The sequence below is a fragment of the Aethalodelphis obliquidens genome, unplaced genomic scaffold (genome assembly GCF_003676395.1).
Source record: "Aethalodelphis obliquidens isolate GAN/ISIS:26980383/991018 unplaced genomic scaffold, ASM367639v1 scaffold104, whole genome shotgun sequence".
Classification (NCBI taxonomy): domain Eukaryota; kingdom Metazoa; phylum Chordata; class Mammalia; order Artiodactyla; family Delphinidae; genus Aethalodelphis; species Aethalodelphis obliquidens.
In genome coordinates this window covers 768424-790953 of record NW_020838048.1, presented here as the reverse complement: position 1 = coordinate 790953, position 22530 = coordinate 768424, and the positions used below count along the sequence as shown (strand labels likewise).

The window sequence follows — 22530 nt, the reverse complement described above, 5'->3', positions numbered from 1 at the left end:
TAATGAAGTCGTGTCCCTTCCTGTTTCTTGATCTGCTTCCAAAGAGAAAAGAAAGAAATCACCCACGGACTGATGTTTATGCTTCTTTAGTGTTTGGGTTAATTAAATAAAAAAGGAATGGCAGTCACCGTATCGGGGCACGTGGTATCCATGACTTATAGATTTCCCCCAAATGCATAGCTCTCTGGGTAGTGAGCTGGTTACTCCGAGGTGTCGGTGCAAAGTGTCATTTTACTCGCTGATTTATAGGGTTTGTCACCTTCAGTCACTCAGTTCAAGTTCCTTAGCTGCTCACTGGTTTCTCTGTGACGGTTGATCTTGTGTTGGGAGCAGCTGATTCCTCTTAAATGCCTATGTCTATGTTTGCTACATTTCGATGGCGGTGTGTTCACACCAATGTAATTATGACTGCATTAGCACTTTCCCTGTAAACCACATGATTCAGGGCTTTATGAGTCTGTAATAAAAACTCTCTCCAGGCAGAAACTTGTCTCAGACATGGAACTTTGGGGGTGAGGGCAGTTGTAAATGGTCGGTGTTGATGAGGACCTTCTGAAGTCTGTGGTCATTAGAACTCCCATTTATTGGTTAGCGCTCCGCAGAGGCAAGGCTGTGTGCTGTGGGATTTCCATCCTTAATCATTAGCTAAACGTAGGACCTTTGCCAGGTTTCATCCTCATCCATTAATTCTTTCAACAAATAATTGAGTGCCTTCAATGGGCTGGGACAGGTGATCCTTCAGTGAACAGCACAGAGTTCGTGTTCTCAAAGAGCTTACATTCTATGGAAGGAGGAAGGAAAGAAAGGAAAGAGGAAAGAAGGAAGGAATTGAAGCGTTGTTGCTACTTGGGAACAGTAGACAAAGACAGTCTCTGTGGGACGTGACCTGAAGGAGGACGCAGCGTGGGAGGGGCATTCCAGGCAGAGGGACCAGCCGGGCCGAGCCCTGAGGCTTGATGTGAAGGAAGGCCCATAGGCTGATGCACAAAGGGCAAGGGCAGGATGCGGCACGGGTGCTAGCCGAGGAGCCAGGGAGTCTGGGCCCTTCTAAGTCTGGGTGAAGAGCTTGACTTTTTCAGCTGGAGTTAGTGGGGGGACAGGGACATGAGATGACTGAAGATTTTTATTTTTTACATCTTTATTGGAGTATAATTGCTTTACAATGGTGTGTTAGTTTCTGCTGTATAACAAAGTGAATCAGCTATACATATACATATGTTCCCAGATCTCTTCCCTCTTGCATCTCCCTCCCTCCCACCCTCCCTATCCCACCCCTCTAGGCGGTCACAAAGCACCGAGCTGATCTCCCTGTGCTATGAGGCTGCTTCCCACTAGCTATCTATTTTACGTTTGGTAGTGTATATATGTCCATGCCTCTCTCTCACTTTGTCCCAGCTTACCCTTCTCCCTCCCCATATCCTCAAGTCCATTCTCTAGTAGGTCTGCATCTTTATTCCCATCTTACCCCTAGGTTCTTCATGACCTTTTTTTTCCCCTTAGATTCCATATATATGTGTTAGCATACGGTATTTGTTTTTCTCTTTCTGACTTACCTCACTCTGGATGACAGACTCTAGGTCCATCCACCTCACTACAAATAACTCAGTTTCGTTTCTTCTTATGGCTGAGTAATATTCCATTGTATGTATGTATCACAACTTCTTTATCCATTCATCTGTTGATGGACACTTAGGTTGCTTCCATGTCCTGGCTGTTGTAAATAGAGCTGCAATGCACATTTTGGTACATGACTCTTTTTGAATTATGGTTTTCTCAGGGTATATGCCCAGTAGTGGGATTGCTGGGTCGTATGGTAGTTCTATTTGTAGTTTGTTAGGGAACCTCCATACTGTTTTCCATAGTGGCTGTATCAATTCACATTCCCACCAGCAGTGCAAGAGGGTTCCCTGTTCTCCACACCCTCTCCAGCATTTATTGTTTCTAGATTTTTTGATGATGGCCATTCTGACTGGTGTGAGGTGATATCTCATTGTAGTTTTGATGTACATTTCTCTAATGATTAATGATGTTGAGCATTCTTTCATGTGTTTGTGGGCCATCTGTATATCTTCTTTGGAGAAATGTCTATTTAGGCCTTCTGCCATTTTTGGACTGGGCTGTTTGAAGATTTAAATAGATCCCTGTGGCAGTTATGGCAGGGGAAAGAGCAGGAAAGCCAGCTGCGAGCCCGCTGCTGAGCACCAGATGGCGATATTGTGAACTGGTTTGCAGGGCCTCGTCTGCACCCCCCTTCGGGGAAAGAACGCAGCTGGGGAACATTCGGGAAGTGAGGGGCAGGCTGACACCCACCTCCTGCTAGAGGCACCACCCACGTGAGATCTGAGAGATCAGGAGGGATGGGGGAAAGAGCATGGCCTTTGACAATTCGTTTGCTCATCTGCGAAATGGAATTTAGAACGCATACCCTGCGGAACCCTGGGAACGATCAGCAGAGCCTAAAAAGCTCCCAGCCCAGTGCACAGGGATAATCATCTTATGTCCCGGCAAATCTGTTGTTAACTCAGGTAAACAGATCACACGTCCATGGCCACTTTGCAGGGAGGTGGAAGGGTAAAGTATTACCTTTTAATTGCTCTCAGGACGTGGTAGACGCCCTTTTGTGTTCAACTTGATATACAGAGGACCATCCCAGTTGCTGACATGATTGATTGATTTGCTGCTTTTCCGTTTCCACATCTCCTTAGCTCCTCTTTCTCTTTCGCTTCTCACATTTGTAGGACTTTTAATATATTGGGTTGGCCAAAAGGGTCGCTCGGGTTTTTCCGTAACATCTTACGGAAAAACCCGAACAAACTTTTTGGCCAACCCAGTATATCGCATCATATTGCCCTCTGGAAAGATGGAGGCATTCAGTGCGAATGTCCTGCTCCCTTTTTAAAAATTGAGATATAATTCATATGTCATAAAGTTCACCCTTCAAAGTGTCCAATTCAGTGGGTTTTTTGGTACATTCACAGAGGTGTGCCACCATTACAACTCTCTAATTCCGAACATTTCCATCAGCCCCAGAAGAAAGCCTGTGCCCACTAGCAGTCGCTCCCCGTTCCCTCCTCCGCAGCCCCTGGCAACCACTAATCTGCCTTCTGTCTCTGGATTTGCCTCTTCCGGACGTTTCGTCTAAGTGGAATCGTACAATATGTGGCCTCTTGTGTCTGGCTTCTTTCACCAAGCATCATGTTTTCAAGGCTTATCTACGTTACAGTTAGCTCCTATGTCTGAGCTAGATATTTATTTATATTTGTCAAAATAGGATTTTTTTGCACAGTAGTTATAGTTGGTAGGAAATTCTACCGATTAGTTTTATTTTCTCACGTGGCAGGTCAGAGTTTATTGATTTATTATCATTCTCTTAGTATGTCTTACAACTAGAGCATTCTCTCCTTGGTACCACTGCAGTGTTTGCATCAATGATTCTATTTTTCCCACTTGTTTTGGAGCTGTCTCCCTTGTTCCCAGTTCGTTTTTTCCCTTTCCTTCTGTGTAGCCTGGTGCAGGGCTGGCAAACTGTAGCCCAGAGGCCAAATCTGGCTTGCCATCTCTTTTTGTAACTAAAGTTTGATTGGAACACAGCCATGCCCATTCATGTACATCTCGTCTGTGGCTGTTTTCATGTTATGATGACCATGTTGAATTGTTGAAAGAGACCATATGGCTCACAAACCCTAAAATATTTACTAGCTGACCTTTATAACAAAAGTTTGCCAACCCCTGTTCTAACGTCTGACGGACGACAGGACCTAAGTGTTTATTTGCTTCTAATCAGAATGATTTGTGACTCATCGTGACCTCTCTGGACTGGGGCAACTCATCGACAAGAAGCATGAAGATGAGAAAATCATTTGTTGATATAATTGTTTTCCTGTAGACAGGAGGGTAAAAAAAGTATTCCTTCAATGAAAAAAGATGTTAGGCTATTTCTTAATATTTCAAGACAGAAAGAATGTTAGTGAACATAACTGTTACCTTGAGGATTATAAATGTCATATTGTAATCACACACACCCATACATACCACCCAGGGGCACACACATGTGTATCAAACTTGACAGCGAGTAAATTACTTAAACCTTTCTCAGCTCAGAAAATGCAGGAACTCTAGCTGGAGGCTTCCACGATTGCACCATTTGGGTTTCCATTATGATCAGAACCCACATGTTTGGAGTCTTGTAGTAAAACGCGGGCAATTTTCATGTCGTTGCATCTTCGCCTGCCAGTGTGAACTGGACCCTTTCATCTGGGCTGAGACATTACCCCAAAGCAACCTTTTGGCATGGATGTTACTTCCTTCTCTTCCTTCCTGAATTTGAGGAACAAAGAATTTACGGTCCTACGAGCCATCGTGTTTTCTGAACAAAACTGAAACGTGCTCTTAATTTTTTTCTTTTATTTCCAGATGCCTCCCTTGTAAATCGTCCCCCTTTGATAGCAGTCTCTTTCTTGACCCTACTGTGCCCCTGGCTCAGGTGCCCCATTACCTTTACATTTCTGTCTTCCCCATTGGCCTCTAAGCCTTTGAGAAAATACACAGTTTCCTTTTCATGCCTCTATGTGGCACTGCAAGGTGCTGGACAAATGTCAGTTGACTCCGTGCATGAATGTACTTAAAGCTTCAAGCATTTTCCTTCACATATGTTGTTTTATTCATCCATAAATTCCTTATATTAACATTGTTTTTTAATAGTGATTTATTTCCTGACAGTCTCAGGTGTCTGTCTTCAATGATGACATGGCCTGCCATTTAATTCATCCATTCAACTGTCATTAACCAAACAGCCATGATCCCTGTCGAACATACGTAATTGTGTCGGGTCAGGCGACAGATAGTACACGAAGAATCAAAATACAACCACCCATGTGCGCATTGATAAAATATGATACAAGCTCAGAGGAGAAATGCCCGGGGGCTGTGGAAGTAGCTGTATGAAAAATAATCCGAAGAATCTGTACTGATTTAGATTGAGGTGTATGAATGTCCAAGTGCTGGCCAGTAACAAGATTCACTTTAGATGGTTCAGACGAAAATTTGTTAATGAAGGGCCCACTTGCAGAGGTGAGGGCGGTGAAGGGGACACAGGAGCGATGCCACCTTAACCAGAAACTCATATCAGCTAAAGTGGATAAGGGGACAGAATGTGGCAGCAGGGCTTAATGAGAGCAGGACCCGGGGTGCTACCAGGAGGAACTCTCCCAGAATGGCACCTAAGTAGGAAAGGAGGTTGAAATAGCTGGATGTCCATCTCCTCCAGCCCTCAGATCTCTTACTGATGCTTCCCACTGGCTGAATCCAACCCGGAGCCCACTAGCAACGGTGCTTGAGTTATACGGAGCCACAGGGGCAAGGAGCACAGAGTAGGGCGGAGAAGCAGGGAGAATGGATAAGGAAGGAGAGGATGAGAGGAAATGGGAAGTTAGAGAAAGCCTTTTTGCCGGCATGCTGTTTAGGTCATGATGTGAAGCTTGAGGACTTAGTGGTGGGGGAGGAGCTTTAGAGGAAACAGAATATGGGAAGCCTCTGAGTTGGGATCGTTGTGGCTAAAGCAGAGGGAACAGGTAGCGGTGCGAGGTCATCAGGGTCCAGGTCACAGGCACCTTGTTGGTGTTGAAGCCAGGTTGCATGTTGCTCCCAGTGCAGTGGGGATCTGTTAAGAGGGCTGAACAGAAGACAATCTGATCCTGGTGCACAGCAGTCTCAGAAGGGAAAGATGATGGGAGCTTGGCCAAGCGTGGGGCAAAAGAATAGGAATTCATTCCCTTAAAGATGGAGAATCCTCTTAGGTATTATTAGCCCACTTCTAGAAAAGTTATCCTTTGTCTTAATCCCACAGACAGATAAAGATAGGATTAGGGCATTTATTCAAGAATAGATGGGCTTCCCTGGTGGCGCAGTGGTTGAGAGTCCGCCTGCCGATGCAGGGGACACGGGTTCCGGGAAGATCCCGCTAGCCACGGAGCGGCTGGGCCCGTGAGCCATGGCCGCTGAGCCTGCGCGTCCGGAGCCTGTGCTCTGCAACGGGAGAGGCCACAACGGTGAGAGGCCCGTGTACCGCAAAAAAAAAAAAAAAAAAAAAGAATAGATGACTTACATTTTTAATGCACTCATTATTGTGGAATTATAAATTCCTCTGTTTAGCTGATGTAAATTTCCTCACTTAAAATCTGGAAGGAGTAATATGCTATAGCAAAATATTTCTAAACCTTGGCACTGTTAGCATTTTGGACCAGATAGTCCTTTGCCTTGGAGGCTGTCCTATGCTTTATAGGATGTTTAGCAGCATCTCAGGCTTCTGCCTACTACATGCTGCTTCCCCAAGTGTGACCACCAACCTGTGTCCAGATATTGTTAAACATCCCCTGGGTGGCACAGTCACCCCTCTTGAGAACTACTTCAGATCAGCACATACACTGGTATTGCCCTTCTTTCTCTCACATGGGGTTATTATTTTCTACCTATTTTCCCAGGAGTGTGGGGTTCCCCAGAAATAGGGATGATGCCTCATTCTTCTCCCTGACACCATTTCCTGCACACATAATAAGCAACGCATGGGGAGATCAATACATATTTGCGGAACAAGTGAATGAACAATGAATGGACCTAAAATGTGATACAACCATGAGCATGGGATTGGGATCCAGGGAAACTTAAGTCATTCTCTCCCACTGCTGGTTCTTCTAATTAAAGAAAGGATCGCTAGAAGGAGTATGGAGGGAAGTTATTAGAGACTGTTTAGGCTGTATAAAATATTACTATTTCATACAGAATTGCTTCAACTAAATCCATTAAACTTTACAAAGTCATTAATTGCCTAGATTCTGTTGTTTAACTTCTCTAATCAGGTTCAGTTAGTCAGTTTCTCTGAGCTGTATCTCCTTGAGTTGAGGGAGTATGGTGGCTGACACCTGAGCTTTAGAGTCAGAATTTGGATCAAATTCTGGACCTGCCACTTATGACCTGGGTGGTAACAGCCAAATAGTTTAACATCCCTGAGTTTCAGTTTCCTCATCTGTAAAATGATGACGGTGAAATCTGTCTCACCATTAAGTTAATAACTGTGATAAGGAATGTGAAGTATAATTTCTAAATTATAAAGCACTATATAAATATTCATCATCATTAATAAGAGTTAATCACAGTTCATTAGGGAGCCCTGTTTAATTTTTTATTATGTTTTCCTAGCAAAACATTTTTTAAAAACTTGCTCTGGATTATACTACATTTTAGGCAAAAATCTTCTGTCAGGAAAAAAAATATTTCTTTTGCTTTTCTTTAAATAGAATGTTTTTGTTATTTTCTTAAAATAATTTTTACTTTTGGTTATACACGTAGTATATGGAAACATTCTTGTTACAAAATATTCAAACTAGCAAAAATACATAAAGCAGATTGATGAAAAATATATTCCTCATTGCCCCACCACCATTACTTACTCAAGGGAAACAAGTTTTAACAGTTAGGAGTTATTTTTCTGTATTTTCGCATATATTTACTTTGTTTTTACATAGCTAGGAATATATTTTTTGTACCGTGATATCTTTTTTCATTAATTCACGTCTTAAAATATTTTTGCCCTTATGTTCTAATAAATGGTGGGTTATTGAGATATATTATCTTATCTTGGACTACCAGCCTATTCTTCATCTAAATTAGTGCCCACAATAAATTAGAAAGTATTGTCTAGAAACCTTCATGCTTCCAGGTTTCTCAGAACAGATTGAGAAGAGCATCAGATGTGTCACATGTGGACACTTGGAGCTTGTTGATTCGTGCGCTTTTCTACCATGCCACAATCAGACAGTGTAAAAATTTTGAAAATACAACTTGCAAGGGGAGTTGGCATTGATGTTAGTTGGTGAGTTCCCATAATGAAAGGCACTCCAAAAACTGTCAATTGTATTTGACATTCAGGTTTTCAAATGTAATATGAATGCTGCCAATTCCCATTGCTGGAAAGTAACATGCGTTTCCCATTCACTTTTCTGTGAGGGCATTGTGAAGTGTAAGTTCTTTGCGGTGCTGTATTTGCGAGTCATTGTGGGTATGTAATCCATATAAAAGTCTATCGAGGTTCATTACATTGATGGCAGAATATACTTAATTATTAACCACCCTAACGTTTGGTTTGGTGTGGTTAATTTCTTGTATTTTAATTTTATAGCTTTGGAAGAACAGGATCAAGCATAGAACTCTGAAATAAAGCAGAATGAGTTGTGTTTTCTCCTCACCTTTTCTGTAAAGATAAAGATTACCTTTTTTATTTGTAGCAAAATGTTGATCCAGTCAGAACGCTAATATCTTTCATGAAATTGATAGGAAAACTGCTTTTATATCACCAGGAATATGGCAGCGGCATTTTTTTTAAAAAGCTACGAGTCTGTTTCTAATCTCAAATTTAGTTAAGGAACAGTTCTGATGGAGGTAGAGGATGGAGGCCAAGGGAAAATGCTTTCCTGCTGCTAAAGAAATGATGAGGCAGGCACTGTGTTTATTTTTATAACAATGGATTTTGATCCTGTGACAAATGCTTCACCATGACTTTAACATTTTTCCTATTCTAAACTAAATTGTATATGTTAACATTTTGTTTGTTTTGCTTTTTTTATTTTTGAATTTTATTTTATTTATTTTTTATACAGCAGGTTCTTATTAGTTACCTATTTTATACATATTATTGTATATATGTCAATCCCAGTCTTCCAATTCATCCTGTCTTGACTTCTAAGAACACTAGGATGCATTGTTGGTGTTGAAGACTTTTCTCTCTGGTTTCATGGAGGTTTAATTCAATTACATGGTTGATGAATGTCTCCCATTTGCAAAGTACCGTGTAGGCGTTGTTGTGGGATTAAAGGTGATGAAACCAGCATCTCTCCATCTGGGGGAGGACAAACCCATCCCTAAATAACTTGGGCACAAAACAGAGAGTAACAAGTTCTATAAGAGAATTAAAAAGAAAAACACCGTAAAAAGAAAACAAGGAGGGAAGTTAAGTTAAATAAGGAAGACCCTGGAGGTCTTCTTGGAAGAGTTGAAAATATTGAAAGATGGGTGAAATTTAATAGATTACTATGAGGGTGCTGGGGTTGGAAAACAATGCTTCCTCGGGGGACTGAAAAGCTTAAAAATGTGGCACAGAGGTGGCACTGCAGCTGTCCATTTAAGGTTAGCGTATAAGGAATAGACCAGTGCTGTCCAGTATGGCAGCCAGTGGATGCATGTGGCTATGTAGATTTCAGTCAAACTAAATAAAGTTAAAGATTGTTTCTCAGTTGTAGTAGCCACATTTGAAGTGTTTCATAGCCACCAGGGGCTGCAGGGGGTTGAAGGAGCAGTGGAAAGATTGTTCATCAGTGCCTCTCAAATGTTAGCCAGCACCTGGAGGGCTTGTTAAAACACAGGCTTCCGGTATCCACTCCCAGAGATTCTGAGTTGGTAAGTCTGGGGCGGGACCTGAAATTCTGCTTTTCTAACTAGCTCCCAGATGATGGGGCTGCTGCCAGTTCAGGAACCACACTTGGTGTAACACCACTGTAGAACAGTGTTTCACAATCAGCTTTAAATTGTCAGTGTGTGGTCTGTTGATACATATGTTTTTCAAGAGTAAAACTGAGTTACTAGAAAAAAGGTATTAAAATATTTTTTTAAATTTACAAACTTGAAAACTACATTAGCAGATGCAACAGACATATAATTACATTTCAATGAATAGAATCAGAACAAATATAGGAAAACAGGAAAGCATGTCTAGAGAGGTTTCTCAGTGATTGCTCCCTATTTGTCTCTGTCCCCCCATGGTGAACCACACTGGTCCCTGGACCATATACTGATACACTTGGAATCAGCTTGAGGATCCTGCACTTCACGCTGTTCGTAATAGTGATTCCTCCTGGCTTGTAAGCCAGGAAATTATATCATCCAAATCATAGGAAGAGAAATGTGGTGGCGGTAGAGAGGAGTGATGGGGAAAGGACGCTGCCAATACCAAGGCCATGACAGCATCCAGGCAGAAGGAACTATGGGCGGCAGACAGGAGGGGTCAGATGCCAGACACGTTGAGGTCATAGAATCAACCGGATTGGGCAGCTAATTGGTTGCGGGGTGTGAGGAAGAGGAGAGTTGTAATGATGACTTGGTGGTTTCGATCCTGAGGAACTGGAACAGCGGCAATGGCACTCACCAAAACAGGAAACACAAAAGGCGCCCCCAGCACTTTCCACCGAGAAGCCGATATAAACCTTTTGTTATCCCTCAGATCACACTGAAGCCGCGTTCATCTCTGTGCTTTTTCTTTAGGATATTAGTGGACTCTTGTCTCAGAGGTGTACTTCATAAGGCATTATTACACACACATCAGAAAAGCATCCTGTTGGGTGAGCGACTCCTAGGATGATTATCTGTGTGTGTGTGAAATGGACATTTAAAATGGCACAGATAAACAATGTTCTAGCAATCCAAAGCACCTAGGAAAAGTACTGTGTAGCTCGCAGATTTAGGAGTGGTTCAGAGTTCTTTTTATTATTATTATTTCATAGTGGAGTATAGTTGATTTACAATGTTATGTTAGTTTCAGGTGTACAGCAAAGTGATTCAATTATACATATACATATATCCATTCTTTTTCAAATTCTTTTCCCATATAGGTTATTACAGAATACTGAGTAGAGTTCCCTGTGCTATACAGTAGGTCCTTGTTGATTATCTATTATATATATTAGTGTGTATATGTTCATTCTAAATGGTTCAGAGTTCTTGAAACACCTTGAGGACTTTATACAACATCTTCATCTCTTTTTTTTTTCCAAGCTGACACAGGGAATTTATTTTGTAGAAAAGCAACATCTAGAGAATGCCGTACAAACCTAGTATGTCTAAAGTACTATATATAAAAATGACAATTGCTCATAACAACAACATTGAAGCGGTGAAAGATACCAAAGTACTTTCTGAATCCAAGAAGTCAAATTATAACCAGTTTTAGAAAAATGTATTTTTTTTTTTTTTTGCGGTACGCGGGCCTCTCACTGCTGTGGCCTCTCCCGTTGTGGAGCACAGGCTCCGGATGCGCAGGCTCAGCGGCCATGGCTCACGGGCCCAGCCACTCCACGGCATGTGGCATCCTCCCAGACTGGGGCACGAACCCGTGTCCCCTGCATCGGCAGGCGGACTCTCAACCACTGCGCCACCAGGGAAGCCCCAGAAAAATGTATTCTTCTTGTTGTTGTTTTTAAAGTTTTGAGATCTCACTATGTTGGGTTTTTTTAATTTTTGAATTTTATTTTATTCATTTTTTTATACAGCAGGTTCTTATTAGTCATCAGTTTTATACACATCAGTGTATACCTGTCAATCCCAATCGCCCAATTCAGCACACCACCATCCCCATGCCACCGCAACTTTCCCCCGCTTGGTGTCCATAGGTTTGTTCTCTACACCTGTGTCTCAACTTAACCCCTGTAAACCGGTTTGTCTGTACCATTTTTCTAGGTTCCACACACATGCATTAGTATAAGATATTTGTTTTTCTCTTTCTGACTTACTTCACTCTGTATGACAGTCTCTAGATCCATCCACGTCTCAAAAAATGACTCAATTTTTTTCCTTTTTATGGCTGAGTAATATTCCATTGTATGTATGTATCACAACTTCTCTATCCATTCGATAAAAAAAACTTCTTTATCCATTCGATGGGCATTTAGGTTGCTTCCAGGACCTCGCTATTGTAAATAGTGCTGCAATGAACATTGGGGTGCATGTGTCTTTTTGAATTATGGTTTTCTCTGGGTATATGCCCAGTAGTGGGATTGCTGGATCATATGGTAATTCTATTTTTAGTTTTTTAAGGAACCTCCATACTGTTCTCCACAGTGGCTGTATCAATTTACATTCCCACCCACAGTGCAAGAGGGTTCCCTTTTCTCCACGCCCTCTGCAGCATTTGTTGTTTGTAGATTTTCTGATGATGCCCATCCTAACTGGTGTGAGGTGACACCTCATTGTAGTTTTGATTTGCATTTCTCTAATAATTAGTGATGTTGAGCAGCTTTTCATGTGCTTCTTGGCAATCTGTATGTCTTCTTTGGAGAAATGTCTATTTAGGTCTGCTGCCCATTTTTGGATTGGGTTGTTTGTTTCTTTAATAGTGAGCAGCATGAGCTGTTTATATATTTTGGAGATTAATCCTTTGTCCGTTAATTCATTGGTGAATATTTTCTCCCATTCTGAGGGTTGTCTTTTCGTCTTGTTTATGATTTCCTTTGCTTTGCAAAAGCTTTGAAGTTTCATTAGGTCCCATTTGTTTATTTTTGTTTTTATTTCCATTACTCTAGAAGGTGGATCAAAAAAGATCTTGCTGTGATATATGTCAAAGAGTGTTCTTCCTATGTTTTCCTCTAAGAGTTTTATAGTGCCCGGTCTTACATTTAGGTCTCTAATCCATTTTGAGTTTATTTTTGTGTGTGGTGTTAGGGAGTGTTCTAATTTTATTCTTTTACATGTAGCTGTCCAGTTTTCCAAGCACCACTTATTGAAGAGACTGTCTTTTCTTCGTTGTATATCCTTGCCTCCTTTGTCATAGATTAGTTGACCATAGGTGCATGGATTTATCTCTGGGCTTTCTATCTTGTTCCATTGATCTATGTTTCTATTTTTGTGCCAGTACCATATTGTCTTGATTACTGTAGCTTTGTAGTATAGTCTGAAGTCAGGGAGTCTGATTCCTCCAGCTCCATTTTTTTCCCTCAAGACTCCTTTGGCTATTCGGGGTCTTGTGTGTCTCCATACAAATTTTAAGATTTTTCATTCTAGTTCCGGAAAAAATGCCATTTGGTAATTTGATAGGGATTGCCCTGAATCTGTAGATTGCTTTGGGTCCTACAGTCATTTTCACAATATTGATTCTTCCAATCCAAGAACATGGTATATCTCTCCATCTATCAATATCATCTTTAATTTCTTTCATCAGTGTCTTATAGTTTTCTGCATACAGGTCTTTTGTCTCCCTAGGTAGGTTCATTCTTAGGTATTTTATTCTTTTTGTTGCAGTGGTAAATGGGAGTGTTTCCTTAATTTCTCTTTCAGATTTTTCATCACTAGTGTATAGGAATGCAAGAGATTTCTGTGCATTAATTTTGTATCCTGCAACTTTACCAAATTCATTGATTAGCTCTAGTAGTTTTCTGGTGGTATTTTTAGGATTCTCTCTGTATAGTATCATGTCATCTGCAAACAGAGACAGTTTTACTTCTTCTTTCCCAGTTTGTATTCCTTTTATTTCTTTTTCTTCCCTGATTGCCGTGGCTAGGACTTCCAAGACTATGTTGAATAATAGTGGTGAGAGTGGACATCCTTGTCTCGTTCCTGATCTTAGAGGAAATGCTTTCAGTTTTTCACCATTGAGAATGATGTTTGCTGTGGGTTTGTTGTATATGGCCTTTATTATGTTGAGGTAGGTTCCCTCTCTTCCCCCGTTCTGGAGAGTTTTTATCAGAAATGGGTGTTGAATTTTGTCAAAAGCTTTTTCTGCATCTATTGAGATGATCATATGGTTTTTATTCTTCAGTTTGTCAATATGGTTTATCACATTGATTGATTTGCATATATTGAAGAATCCTTGCATCCCTGGGATAAATCCCACTTGATCATGGTGTATGATCCTTTTAATGTGTTGTTGGATTCTGTTTGCTAGTATTTTGTTGAGGATTTTTGCATCTATATTCATGAGTGATATTGGTCTGTAATTTTCTTTTTTTTGTAGTATCTTTGTCTGGGTTTGGCATCAGGGTGATGGTGGCCTCATAGAATGAGTGTGGGAGTGTTCCTTCCTCTGCAATTTTTGGAAGAGTGTGAGAAGGGTGGGTGTTAGCTGTTCTCTAAATGTTTGATAGAATTCACCTGTGAAGCCATCTGGTCCTGGACTTTTGTTTGTTGGAAGATTTTTAATCACAGTTTCAGTTTCATTGCTTGTGATTGGTCTGTTCATATTTTCTATTTCTTCTGGTTCAGTCTTGGGAGGTTATACCTTTCTAAGAATGTGTCCATTTCTTCCAGGTTGTCCATTTTATTGGCATAGAGTTGCTTGTAGTAGTCTCTTAGAATGCTTTGTATTTCTGCGGTGTCTGTTGTAACTTCTTCTTTTTCATTTCTAATTTTATTGATTTGAGTCCTCTCCCTCTTTTTCTTGATGAGTCTGGCTAATGGTTTATCAATTTTGTTTATCTTCTCAAAGAAGCAGCTTTTAGTTTTATTGATCTTTGCTGTTGTTTTCTTTGTTTCTATTTTGTTTATGTCTGCTCTGATCTTTATGATTTCTCCCCTTCTGCTAACTTTGGGTTTTGTTTGTTCTTCTTTCTCTAGTTCCTTTAGGTGTATGGTTACATTGTTTATTTGAGATTTTTCTTGTTTCTTGAGGTAGGCTTGTATAGCTATAAACTTCCCTCTTAGAACTGCTTTTTCTGCATCCCATAGGTTTTGGAACGTCGTGTTTTCATTGTCATTTGTCTCTAGGTATTTTTTGATTTCCTCTTTGATTTCTTCAGTGATCTCTTGGTTATTTAGTAACGTATTGTTTAGCCTCCCTGTGTTTGTGTTTTTTACGTTTTTTTCCCTGTAATTCATTTCTAATCTCATAGCCTTGTGGTCAGAAAAGACGCTTGATATGATTTCAGTTTTCTTAAGTTTACTGAGGCTTGATTTGTGACCAAAGATGTGATCTATCCTGGAGAATGTTCCGTGCGCACTTGAGAAGAAAGTGTAATCTGCTGTTTTGGGATAGAATGTCCTATAAATATCAATTAAATCTATCTGGTCTATTGTGTCATTTAAAGCTTCTGTTTCCTTATTTATTTTCATTTTGGATGATCTGTCCATTGGTGTAAGTGAGGTGTTAAAGTCCCCCACTCTTACTGTGTTACTGTCGATTTCCTCTTTTATAGCTGTTAGCAGTTGCCTTATGTATTGAGGTGCTCCTATGTTGGGTGCATATGTATTTATAATTGTTATATCTTCTTCTTGGATTGATCCCTTGATCATTATGTAGTGTCCTTCCTTTTTTCTTGTAACAGTCTTTATTTTAAAGTCTATTTTATCTGATATGAGTATTGCTACTCCAGCTTTCTTTTGATTTCCATTTGCATGGAATATCTTTTTCCATCCCCTCACTTTCAGGCTCTATGTGTCCCTAGGTCTGAAGTGGGTCTCTTGTAGACAGCATATATATGGGTCTTGTTTTTGTATCCATTCAGCAAGCCTGTGTCTTTTGGTTGGAGCATTTAATCCATTCATGTTTAGGGTAATTATTGATATGTATGTTCCTGTTACCATTTCCTTAAATTGTTCTGGGTTTGTTTTTGTAGGTCCTTTTCTTCTCTTGTGTTTCCACTTAGAGAAGTTCCTTTAGCATTTGTTGTAGAGTTGGTTTGGTGGTGCTGAATTCTCTTAGCTTTTGCTTGTCTGTAAAGCTTTTGATTTCTCCATCGAATCTGAATGAGATCCTTGCTGGGTAGAGTAATCTTAGTTCTAGGTTCTTCCCTTTCATCACTTTAAGTATATCATGCCACTCCCTTCTGGCTTGTAGAGTTTCTGCTGAGAAATCAGCTGATAACCTTATGGGAGTTCCCTTGTATGTTATTTGTCATTTTTCCCTTGCTGCTTTCAGTAATTTTTCTTTGTCTTTAATTTTTGCCAATTTGATTACTATGTGTCTTGGTGTGTTTCCCCTTGGGTTTATCCTGTATGGGACTCGCTGTGCTTCCTGGACTTGGATGGCTATTTCCTTTCCCATGTCAGGGAAATTTTTGACTATAATCTCTTCAAATATTTTCTCGGGTCCTTTCTCTCTCTCTTCTCCTTCTGGGACCCTTATAATGCGAATGTTGTTGCGTTTAATGTTATCCCAGAGGTCTCTTAGGCTGTCTTCATTTCTTTTCATTCTTTTTTGTTTATTCTGTTCCGCAGCAGTGAATTCCACCATTCTGTCTTCCAGGTCACTTATCCTGCCTCAGTTATTCTGCTATTGATTCCTTCTAGTGTAGTTTCATTTAAGTTATTGTATTGTTCATCTCTGTTTGTTTGTTCTTTAATTCTTCTAGGTTTTTTTTAAAACATTTCTTGCATCTTCTCGATGTTTGCCTCCATTCTTTTTCCGAGGCCCTGGATCATCTTCACTATCATTATTCTGTATTCTTTTTCTGGAAGGTTGCCTATCTCCACTTCATTTAGTTGTTTTTCTGGGGTTTTATCTTGTTCCTTCCTCTGGTACATAGCCCTCTGCCTTTTCATCTTGTCTATCTTTCTGTGGATGTGGTTTTTGTTCCACAGGCTGCAGGATTGTGGTTCTCTTGCTTCTGCTGTCTGCCATCTGGCAGATGAGGCTATCTAAGGTCTTGTGTAAGTTTCCTGGTGGGAGGTACTGGTGGTGGGTAGAGGTGACTCTTGCTCTGGTGGGCAGAGCTTAGTAAAACTTTAATCCACTTGACTGTTGGTGGGTGGGGCTGGATTCCCTTCCTGTTGGTTGTTTGGCCTGAGGCAACCCAACACTGGAGCCTACCCGGGCTCTTTGTTGGGGCTAATGACAGACTCTGGGAGGCCTCATGCCAAGGAGTACTTCCCAGAACTTCTGCTGCCAGTGTCTTTTTCCCCATGGTGAGCCACAGCCAGCCACTGCCTCTGCAGGAGACCCTCCAACACTAGCAGGTAGGTCAGGTTCAGTCTCCCCTGGGGTCACTGCTCCTTCCCCTGGGTCGTGATGCGCACACTACTTTGTGTGTGCCCTCCAAGAGTGGAGTCTCTCTTTCCCCCAGTCCTGTCAAAGTCCTGCAATCAAATCCCACTAGGATCCAAAGTCTGATTCTCTAGGAATTCCTCCTCCTATTGCTGGACCCCCCAGGTTGGGAAGCCTGACGTGGGGCTCAGAACCTTCACTCCAGTGGGTGGACCTCTGTGGTATAAGTGTTCTCCAGTCTGTGAATCACCCACCCAGCAGTTATGGGATTTGATTTTTACTGTGATTGCGCCCCTCCTGTAGTCTCATTGTGGCTTCTCCTTTGCCTTTGGATGTGGGGTATCTTTTTTGGTGAGTTCCAGTGTCTTCCTGTCGATGACTGTGCAACAGCTAGCTGTGATTCTGGTGTTCTCACAAGAGGGAGTGAGAGCATGTCCTTCTACTCCGCCATCTTGGTTCCTCCCTCTGTATTGTTGTTTTATATATACAAAATCAGATTTCCAGGAACAATGGATAACACTGACCAAACTTAATGGAAAGTATTACTAATTATCCAAAAGATCATCCTCAATACCATGTACCTATGGAGGTGTAGATAGAAACTGTTTTAAACCCACAAAAGCAAATGGTGACTTTACCTTTGAATTTAACAGGAGTTATGGAATCTTAGGGAATTTTAGCAACAACAAATGAATGTCATATAATGCACTGGAAAGGCTCTGGGCAATCTCCTCAGGTCACTGAAAGGAATTTGATGTTTCCTTTCTTGTTCAACATGCATAACACATCTATCAGATTTAAACCTACAAACAGCAGTGCAGCCATCTTGAGAGTATTATTTTTAATGGACCTGTACATCACAGGATATCACTTAGGGTATCACTGTCCTGGGTGTTTAGGGCAAATTTCTATGATGACAGGCCAGGAAATTTCATTTTTCAAATATAACTCTTACTCCTTACATTTTTCAAAAAGTGAAAAATGCACTGTTTATATTTTACATCACTGAAAACTCCTGTGTTCACAAACTAAAGGAGATTTGATATTTTTAAAAACTACTTTTTTTTTTTTTTTACTTATGTAGGCCATTTCAATATTCAGTTCTCAGCTTAAACTATAAACACTCAACCTGGTATAAAGGAACTCAGGAACTTATTGTTACTTCCTTCATCTATGTTTCTTTGAGACTGATTGGATTCATTGCTTCTCTCCTCCCAAACTGTATTTAACAATATGCTCCTGGCTGAAATTAATGTTTCAACAATTCGTTTAGTATAACTCCCAAAACAAAGTAGAAGATTTCTCTCTCTATTTAGGACCAAGTGCCTGGATTAAGTTTTTTTTTTTTTCTTATTTCTGATGCTCCCTGCAACGTATACAAATAAAAACCCTACTTTCAATTCTCCACCCCTCCACACCCCTCCCACCATCAGAGCCCTGGTGATGGGTAGAAATTCATGAGATAAGTTGTGAAAACCACAGAATTGTGACGACATCTCACTTTCTCAGCTAATGGACATTTGAAAGACTTTTGGGAGTTGGTCTCATGTTGTGTGTTCACAGTAAACACATGAATAAAGATGGGCTCTCTTGAAATTGTTACTCTTAAAATGGAGGCTTCCAGAGAATTCAGCCCTTATCCATCCTTCCCTCTTCTTTCTTCCACTTTAATATCTTACCCCTCCGTCTACAACATGCTCAGATAACCCCCAACTTCAAAAAGTAGCAACCAAGCAAGTACTCAAATACTTCTCCCTCAACCCACCCAGTTCTCACCCTGCTGTTCACCCAACTTTCAGGAGAACCTCCTAGAAATCATGGACTGCCATTGTCTCTACTTCCCCATCTCCCATTCACTCTTCCACCTGATCTGGCTTCCATCCCACAGCTTTACTGAAGCTACTTTTGCCAACGTCACCAAAGACCCGCCATATTGTCAAGTCCAGCGCCTTCTTTTCTGAGCTCTTCCCACCTGGCCTCAGATAGACTTTAACTTCACTGACAGTTGCCTTGCTAGGCATCTCACCCAGGCTTTTGTGACACGGCGCCCTCGAAGTTTCCCTCCCACCACCTCCTCATTTCTGTAGCTGATCCCTTTTCCTTTGTGAAATCCTTCAAGGTTGCTCTTTGCTAGGGTGCAGCTCCAGCCACTTTCTGGTTCTCGCTCCTAGTGATAACCCCTTTCAACCCCTTGGCATCACCATGACCTATATACTGCAGACTCCCAATTCAACATGTTTTACTCTCGCTTTCGTGTGAATTCCAAGTAGGTGAACCCCAGGTACGCAAATTCAGCAGTCGTAAGATTGAATTCTTAATCTTCCTATTTGTTCCTGTATTAGTTTCCTGCTGATGCTGTACCAGATTTCCACAGATTTAGTGGCTTAAAACAATGGAAAAAGTCCAAAATGGTTCATCATTCCTGCCTTCCTAATGGAAGATCTGGGGGAGAATCTGTTGCCTTGCCTTTTCTAGCTTTTAGTGGTCACCTGTGTCCCTTAGCTCATGACACCTTCCTCCATCTTCAATGCCAGCAGCAAAGCATCTTCAAATCAATCTCTCCCTCTCCCTCTCCCTCTCCCTCTCCCTCTCCCTCTCCCTCTCCCTCTCCCTCTCCCTCTCCCTCTCCCTCTCCCCCTCCCTCTCCCTCTCCCTCTCCCTCTCCCTCTCCCCCTCCCCCTCCCTCCCTCTCTCTCTCCCCCTCTCTCCCCCTCTCTCTCCCTCTCTCCCTCTCTCCCTCTCCTTCACTCACTTCTATCATCATATCTCTTTCCCCGCCTCTGACTCTCCTACCTCTCTCCTCAAAGACCTTTGTAATTACACTGGGTCCATCTGAATAATCTCCAGAATCCAAAAGAATCTCTTTATCTCAGGATTCGTAATTTAATCACATCTGCCAAACGCCCTCTGCCATACAAGCTAACATACTCATAGTTTCTAGGGATGAGGGCATGGACACCTTTGGGGCCATTATTCTGCCGACCACACCCCCAAACCATTCCTCTCTGTGTCTCTCACCTCCACGAATGCTTCTCCAGCCGCTCAGCCAGTGAAGCTAGAAACTTGCAAGCCATCTTCCGCCCCTCTCTCTTCACTTACGTTGCAGGTTTCCCAGGTCCCATATGTTCTACAGCTTTCGCTTTCCTGCCTCCTGTTCTGTTCTTCTATTCAATCGAATCTCAGATCCTGTTTCCAAACTTCCCAATCCGTATCACCAAGCATGTTCATGCTTTGGAGACTTTGTTTCTTTGTTCTCATCTGCCTGAAATGGCTTCTGCCTTCTCCCCCTGATAGACTTGGTCGTGCTCCAAGGGCCAGCTCAGTCCTCAGCACTGCGATGCTTCCTCACGTGCTCACACAGAAGGAGTTGCTAGAGGATGTGTTAGCACAGCACTTCGCAAACACAGCAGCACTGACCACGGTTTACTGTAGTTCTCTGTCCATATGGCCTGTTCTGGCTATGTGATAAGTTTCGTAAGGGCAAGACGGGGTGTTAGAAGTTTCGGAGTCAGATTCCCAATTCTCCCTCTTCTCCCATCCTTTCCAATCCATCTCCCTTGCTCTTCCCCCACCCAACTTGCCCTTCTTGCAGCTCAGTTAAGTATAGATAGTCTCTACTCATACGCATGCTCAGTGGAAGTGTCTCACACTCCGCAGGTAGATTTTCAGTTCCTTTCTCTGTGATTCCATTGCTTCTCATATGTGCATCTCTGCCCTAGACATAACCTCATTGCACAGCATTTGGCTGTTCCATATGTATTTCCTAGATTCTGGAGAGAAGGAATCATGTACCCTTCCATCTCTGTGTCCTCAGCACATGGCTGCACAGTGCACGGCACATGGTGACTGCTTAATGTCAATTTATTGAGTATATAATTGAAAATAAGTGAATGGACTGGTATTCCCATTGCCACCTTCTCCACCTGGAAACATCTAACTCATTTCATTGTTTATTTCCCTGTTTTCTTGTCTCCCAGGCTAAACAGTATGTTTTTGGTTTTTTTTTTTTGCGGTACGCGGGCCTCTCCCTGTTGTGGCCTCTCCCGTTGCGGAGCACAGGCTCCGGACACGCAGGCTCAGCGGCCATGGCTCACGGGCCTAGCCGCTCCGCGGCATGTGGGATCCTCCCGGACCGGGGCACGAACCCGTGTCCCCTGCATCGGCAGGCGGACTCTCAACCACTGCGCCACCAGGGAAGCCCTAAACAGTATGTTTTAAAGATAGGGACTACATCTAGTTTATTGTAACCTAACCACAAAAATAGCATCTAGAACATTCTAGGTGCTCAGTAGTTGTATGGGGTTAAACTGGTTGCTCTTTTTTCATCACCTTTGCAAGACCTTAATTCAAATAAAGTTAAATTAAATTCCGGTGAGAAGCCTGAAATTGGCTATTCTGGCTGTCATGAATATTGGAATATTCTTCAGGTCTTCTGAGCTCTGTCTGGATTCTGTAACTAACTTGTCTGGTGTGGCCTGAGGTTAATCACTTCACCTTTTAGAACATCTGTGTCCTCATTTTGAAAACTTGCCTGCGCCTACCTCGTAATATTACCAAGATCACACAGGATAGTAGAAAGGCATCTTGAAAAAAGGCAAAATCGCTCTGAGTGCAGTTTATTGCTGGCATTCTGCTTTGGGAAAAAACTGGTGTTTTGCTTTGTCTTGGGGGTTAAGGCTCTTGGAAATCCTTCTTCATGTTGATGGAGAAGGAAGAGGGCAAGCCTTAATGCCTTTAGATAATCTGGACAATTACTGTGGGAATTGAATCTCTTCCTTCCATCTGGCCCTTCTAACTCACAGCTGTTCAAAAGAGAATAGGCTTCCTCCATTGTCTACCTGTCAGGAGTTGTTTGTGTAGGAACCTGAGGTTTAAGAACGCTTGAAGCTATTCCTGATTTAATTAGCGGAAGACATCTCTCTTTCCCTGAGGTCACTTGTTTTTTAATCAACCTGAATATACAGGCTGGCATTATTGGGTCCCATTATCCACAATAAGGAATCCAGAGGGTTGCTGGTCTTCAGGGAGGCCAAGGCTACCTTGCAGGGTCTCATATGGTACACTCTCCTGACAGGTAGAAGGAAATTTATAGTGTCTCTGTCTGCTGCAGGGCCTTCATTAATGTCAGAAATATTCTCTTTTATAACACTTAATGCTGTGCTTCCATCCTGAGGATCTCAGTGTGATATGTCAAAACAAATCATTCATTCATGATTCAGTTTAATGAGTACTGGACCTGACCAGTATATAAAAATGCATGGACACCCCCTGCCTCCTGCTTCCCTTCCCCTCCCCTCTCCCACACTACGTAGCAGTCAAGCACATCTGAGTCGAGTAGTCTTTGGTGTCCAGTGCTGGGAAATGTCTAATGTGTGGTTTCTTGACCCGCATTCTCCCTCTTCCTCCTTTCTTTCCAATCTGCCTTGCTCTTCTTTCCCCACCCAACTAGCCCTTCCTACAGCTCAGTTAATTATAGATCATCTCGTCTCATACGCATGCTCTATAGTCCCCATTCTCTATCCTTCCTCACTCCCAACTCCTGCCTGCTCATCTTTCCCCCCATCTCTCTCTCTCCCCTCTCCCTATCCCTCCACCCCTCCCTCTCCCTCTCGCCCTCTCTCTCCCCCTCCCCCCTCTCTCTCCCTCTCCCCCCTCTCCCTCTCCCCCTCCCTCTCCCCCTCCCTCTCCCTCTCCCCTCCCTCTCCCCTCCCTCTCCCCCTCCCCCTCCTTCTCCCCCCCTCCTCCCTCTCACCTCCCCCTCCCCTCCTTCTCCCTCTCCCTCTCCCCCTCCCGTCCCC

The 22530-nt window shown here is 42.2% G+C and overlaps 1 protein-coding gene across 5 annotated transcripts in view; it reads left to right on the top strand.

Moving 5' to 3' along the window:
• The window catches only part of MID1 (midline 1), a 668179-nt gene that overhangs the window by 316439 nt on the left and 329210 nt on the right, over positions 1–22530 (top strand). The window lies entirely within an intron of this gene.